This window comes from Tachysurus fulvidraco, chromosome 15 (genome assembly GCF_022655615.1).
Source record: "Tachysurus fulvidraco isolate hzauxx_2018 chromosome 15, HZAU_PFXX_2.0, whole genome shotgun sequence".
Taxonomy (NCBI): Eukaryota; Metazoa; Chordata; class Actinopteri; order Siluriformes; family Bagridae; genus Tachysurus; species Tachysurus fulvidraco.
This window is the reverse complement of record NC_062532.1, coordinates 18,700,689-18,707,134: the sequence shown is the minus strand read 5'-3', so window position 1 is coordinate 18,707,134 and position 6,446 is coordinate 18,700,689.

Genomic DNA, 6,446 nt, shown 5'->3' with positions numbered 1-6,446 from the left:
TCTTCTTTTTCTTCTTGCTTCCTATGCGCGCACGCATCTGCTTCAACAGAGTCAAGATGAGACTAGATGAAGCAGAATTTGAGACTGAGGAGGAGGCGATAGTGAAGAGGTAGAGGAGGAGTATGAAGCTTTTAGCAGGATAAAGAGACAAAAAAGTGAAGCAGATGCTTAACTAGCAGTGTAGGAGATGAGACTATAGGGTGTGGAGGAGGACTACGAGGGAGTCAAGGAGTACTTCTGCTCTAGGATCAAACAAAGTCTCTGCTTCTCTTCTTCACTCTTCCCCTTCTTCACCTAGTGCCTCTTCTTCTTTTTCTTCCCTCTTCCCTTCGTGCTTCCATCCTCCTCTACTCCTGAATCCCTCTATTAATCTTCTTCCTCTCTCTCTTCATCTGCTTATTAAACTCCTGATCATCCCGTGTCTCCTTCCCCGTTGTCTTAGTCTCTTACTCTATGCTTCTCTCTTCTCCTTCTCCCTCAACCTGCAGGTCTGCAGCGCGATGAATAGTGATTAGACTTGTGGTCTGGGTGGAGGAGGATGAAGAGGGGGGAAGGAGACTGAGGAGGGTTTATTTACTACAGACAGATGGATATGATGATGATGATGATGATGATGATGATGATGATTTATAGTTGTTATGTAAATAGTTATTGCTTTAAAGTTCTGTTCCAGTTCTGTTCATTGTACCTTCACTAAATAAAGTGCACTGTGGAGGGAAACACAGCAGTGTTCGGTTACAGACCCGTGTTACTAATCCATTCTGCTACAACGTTCAGAAAACATTCAGAAAACTATCTGAGCCACGAACATCTGGATCGGGTGCTAGATTTAGGTTTAGTACAGATTCAGTGTGATGGCTGAGTTTCAGGGCTCACTGTGGAGTCTACTGTCAAAGACAAATCGCTCTCCTGCCCCCTAGTGGTTGTGGAATCTTTTACACTTTAGTGGACTTCACACGACAGTCACATTCCTTAAGCTTTAATTAAGGCCACTTTAATTTAAAACACGTTACATGTGACACCGAATCTGATGCAATCACAGAGATACCGTACAAACCGACCAGAACCGCAGGCGAGATGTCTATCTGTAAGAAGAACAGAAGACGAACCATCTGAACTCGAGTGTTTAGATGTGAGCATGGGCCAAAATGCCGAAACGTCAAAACCGACTCGTTTTGTATTTATTACAAGACACACAGAGCAGAGACAAAGACAGAAAGTGTTGTATCTCCGTCTCGGTGTGTGACTCGACTCACACAGGAACATGGCAGGCTTTCGAGTTTCCCAGCAGTGAGCTGATTGGATGAACTTTGATAAGAGCTTTGTTGGATTTGTTGCGTTTTGTTCTCACAGGATCGATCCCAGTACGAGACCCCTGTTAGAATTCCTACAGTACGTCCAATAAGACTCATCACACACACACACACACACACACACACACACCGCAATTCATCCCAGCATTTTCTCCAAGTGGTGACGGTTCAGCTGGAGCTGTGACACAGTACGATCCCAGACTACGGCAGTGCAGGAGACGTCCGAATAATACGTGCAGCCAAAAAAAAAGTGAATAGAATACAAAGCACAAAGCCAGAGCAAGGTTCAGGTTTCTTTCACATCATGTTACACTGATCTGATCTGACCTGAGGGAACTTTTTAATCATTTTCTGAAAATTGAACTGAACCGTGAACAAAGTACATTATCACACCTCCATTACTCGGTGCCGCTGTGGGGAAGAAATGGGAATAAAAAAGAAAAAGAAAAAAAATCTTATTTAATCAATTCAATTTATTTGTATTGCGCTTTTAACAACGGACTTCGTCTTAGAGCGGCATTACAGAAGCACAGAGAAAGGATAAAATTGTAGCTTATTATTTATTTATTTATTTATTATGGATTCATTTTTTTATTTTGAATAAAAAATCAAATAAATCAAATAAAAAAAATAAAAAATAGTAAATTAAGTAAATAAGGAGGAAGAAAACACTTTTTTTGTTTTGTTTAACTTCTTTTCATATTTGTATTAATTAGACATTCATTCAATCCTTAATTCGTTCATTTTCTACCGCTTTATCCGAACTTCTCGGGTCACGGGGAGCCTGTCAGGCATCATCAGGCATCGAGGCAGGATACACCCTGGACGGAGTGCCAACCCATCGCAGGGCACACACACTCTCATTCACTCACACACACACTCTCATTCACTCACACACACACACACACACACACACACACACACACTACAGACAATTTTCCAGAGATGGCAATCAATCTACCATGCATGTCTTTGGTAGGGGGAGGAAACCGGAGTACCCGGAGGAAACCCCCGAGGCACGGGGAGAACATGCAAACTCCACACACACAAGGCGGAGGCGGGAATCGAACCCCCGACCCTGGAGGTGTGAGGCGAACGTGCTAACCACTAAGCCAACCTGCCCCCACCCCAATTAATTAGACATAATTTCTTTTATCTTTTATTATGCGGGGCGACTTACATTTATCTCATTTATACAACCGAGTTAGGGGCCTTGCTCAAGGGCCCAGCAGTGGCAGCTTACCTTCCATTATTACAGTATTTACACATTTCTATTCTCTCATCTCCATATTTCTATACAGATGCTTCAATATTGCCATATTACAATACTGTACATGGTCATTCATCATCTGAGTTCATTAAAGATTCACACCAACTCCTCTGTGCCAAAGCCTTCAAATACACAGCGTTGGAGATCCAGCAGATGTAGAATGTTATTTTGTGTATCGATTAAGTGGTGGTTCTCCTCAAAGTCCTTGTGGGGTCAGAGACTTCTCTTCAAATGTCTGAAATCTTCATGAAGCGGAACACAAGCGCAGCATCTCTAGGTGCCTCTGGATCCTCAAGGAGTTTGGTTTCTTCTCACCGAAGGTCCGTGATCTTCATGACACACTTCAGAATACAACTGGAGCTCAAGAACAATCTCTGGATGCCTCGGAATTTGTAGAAAACGAGACGCTAACGGAGAGGAATTAGCGCAGCTGCTGTTCATAATATTAGCAAGCACTAGTGTGCATTTCCTGTAATAAATGTACATTTTCTCGCCAATAAATATTGTTGAATTTATAATAATAGTGATATTAATAACAGTAAGCCAACTTGTCCTCTCATATATGCCGTTCTTAATTATAGGAGAGATGATCTAATGATAAACGATTTAAAAACCATTCTGTTATTTTAATAAGAAGGTAATCACCGGCGTGTCAAAGCTTTCTGTACAGAGATGATTAAAGATGTTGACAGAAGGAGTCACGAGTGTCAGTGCTTCGTAAAAATAATACGCTTTCCATCATAACGAAGTGCTCAGGGTCAAGAAGGAACGTGTTAGCTAAACCGTGTGATGAGACGAGAGAGAGAGAGAGAGAGAGAGAGAGAGAGAGAGAGAGAGAGAGAGAGCGTATAAAACATGCAATTACTCCAAACAAAATAAGATAAAGAAAGAAGTGAGTAGAGAGGAGAGGTCACATGCCCACACGTGTGTATCCCACAGAGTCACAGCGCTGAGTCACTGATACTTCATTATGACTCAGTATCTTATTAATCATCCTGAACATCTGGTCCTTATTTAAATAGAACACAATGCCGCAGCCTAATTATACTGCAAATGATATCCAGCCAGCTCGGAATTTTCTTCACATCAACATCAATAACTGCGATGAGAATGAAAGACGGAGGATCTGGAAATTAGAACAGTGGTAAAGGAAGATGGAGTCAGACGAGTGTCTGACCAAGTGCTGCAGGCAAAACGCTGAAGGAATAATGACAGGGTTGAGCCGTGTGTGTGTGTGTGTGTGTGTGTGTGTGTGTGTGTGTGTGTGTGTGTGTGTGTGTGTGTGTGTGTGTGTGTGTGTGTGTGTGTGAGAGAGAGAGAGAGAGAGAGAGAGAGAGAGAGAGAGAGAGAGAGAGAGAGAGAAAGAGAGAGAGAGAGACAGATAGACAGACAGACAGATGGACAGACAGAAGCAAAGAGAGAGGCAGACACAAACACAGACACAAAGAGGGATGAAACAGACAGACAGACAGACAGACAGACAGACAGACACAATCAAAGATAGATGAAAACACAGACAGACAGACAGACAGACAGACAGACACAAAAAGAAAGGAAACAGACAGACAGAGAGTCAGACAGACACAAGAGAGAGGAAACAGACAGACAGACAAACAGACAGAGAGACAGACAGACACAAAGAGAGAGGAAACTGACAGACAGACAGAAAGACAGACAGGACAGACAAACAGACAGACAGACAGATAGATGAAAACACAGACAGACAGACAGACAGACAGACAGACAGACACAAAGAGAGAGGAGACAGACAGACACAAAGAGAGAGGAGACAGACAGACAGACAGAGGAAACAGACAGACAGACAGACAGACAGACAGACAGACAGACAGACAGACAGACACAAAGAGAGAGGAGACAGACAGACAGAGAGAGGAAACAGACAGACAGACAGAGAGAGGAAACAGACAGGCAGACAGACAGAAAGAGAACAAGACTCTACACCTCTTCCCCATTGCAGTCCCCCTGGACGTTTAGGTGGCCCTCCATTATCCCAGGGGCCCACAATGAATCCCTCTCTCACCCTTTGCTCAGTTCACACTAAACAGAGGAAGCTTTTACCTATTTAATTAAACTCAAACAGGGTTTTGGACATCTTCCTGCCCTGTAATAAAGGCCAGAGGCTGATACTGAACATTCTGACCCTGTAGGGTCACCTGGTACAGGAGAACATGTGGACACAATTTTATACTCAAGACGCATTAATGATGCTTAACTTAAATTAAGTTTAGTTTATAAATCCTTTTATTTACGTGACCAAGTATCTGAAATAGTGGCAGCTTGCAAACGGGACTCAGGACACGCACACACAAATAGACATTGGTGTGTGTGTGTGTGTGTGTGTGTGTGTGTGTGTGTAGGACAGTAATTGATTTGCTGTTCCTGCTCAACTTGTTGCCAAGTTAATGAGATGGAGTGTTATCCAGTTTAATTGTTTGTTCCAGCGGTGGCTCAGGATGAGCACATGATGCTCAGAGAGTTAATTACTGAAGAGGAGAGAGAGAGAAAGAGAGAGAGAGAGAGAGAGAGAGAGAGAGAGAGAGAGAGATATGGATGTAGCCTTATGGTTTCCAGTTTGTGTTAATGATTGTGTTACAGCCAGTTGGTTTAAACTGGGAGTGCTGGTATTTTAAGCAGCTTAGACATGACCTGAGCGATTACAACAGCACAGACTCCTCTGTCCTGAAGACAAAATGTGTTTTAATTATCGCATACATTTTTTTCACACATGAGAAGAAAAGGGGGGCACGGTGGCATAGCGGTTAGCACGTCACGCCTCCAGCATGCCTCGGGGGTTTCCTCCGGGTACTCCTGTTTCCTCCCACAGGCCAAAGACATGCATGGTAGGTCGATTGGCATTTCTGGAAAATTGTCCGTAGTGTGTGTGTGTGTGTGAGTGAATGAGAGTGTGTGTGCCCTGCGATGGGTTGGCACTCCGTCCAGGGTGTATCCTGCCTCGAGAAGTTCGGATAAGCGGTAGAAAATGAATGAATGAATGAATGAATGAATGAATGAATGAATGAATGATTGAATGAATCAGAAGAAAAGAAAGTCTCTAGTCTTCCTCAGACAGGAAATTCTGAACCTGCAGCAAGTTGCAGCTTTAAGCCATGTTTCAGAAGTACATAAAACACAGCCTGAGGTGTGAATAAACTCTGAGATCTTTCTGCTGCAGCTTGCTGAAGGCGATTTTGAGAGATGTTTTATTATCAAGCAGGCTGAATGAGAATGCAGGGCAGATAGGAGCCACACCACCGTGGCAAGATCACCGGGAGAAATAAACCAAACTATAAGAACAAACCCCTACAGCAAACTGGAGCATTATTCATTATGTCTTTCATCAGAAATACAGTTACAGATCAGCACAGCAATGCGGCAGCGTGTTTGTGTGTCACGTGTTTGCGTCACGTGTTCTCGCCGCTACTCCTGTTCCTAATTCACTGTTATTAACCTAACCTTACGTTTCTGACATCGAAAAATAGGACCATTTGTGGGACTTGCATGTCGTTTGTACAAGTGTGTGTTATTAATACTAGGGTTTCATCACCAGGATCTGTTTGTTTTGATATTTGTTTAAAGATCACCTGCTGGATCGCCTGTTTTTGGTTGTTAATGTTCCGAGCACGACTGTAAAGATCGCTAGTAGCTGTTTGTTTAGATTGTTTGTTTAAAGGTCACCAGTGCACATTTGTTTGAGTTTTGTTTAAAGATACTCATTAGACATTCGTTTTTGTTTACATCACCAGATCCTGTATACATTTTTGGATTGTAATTTTATTTTTTGTTTGTTTGTTTGTTAAACAGGTCATCTGTACCTGATATTTATTTATTTATTTATTTATTTA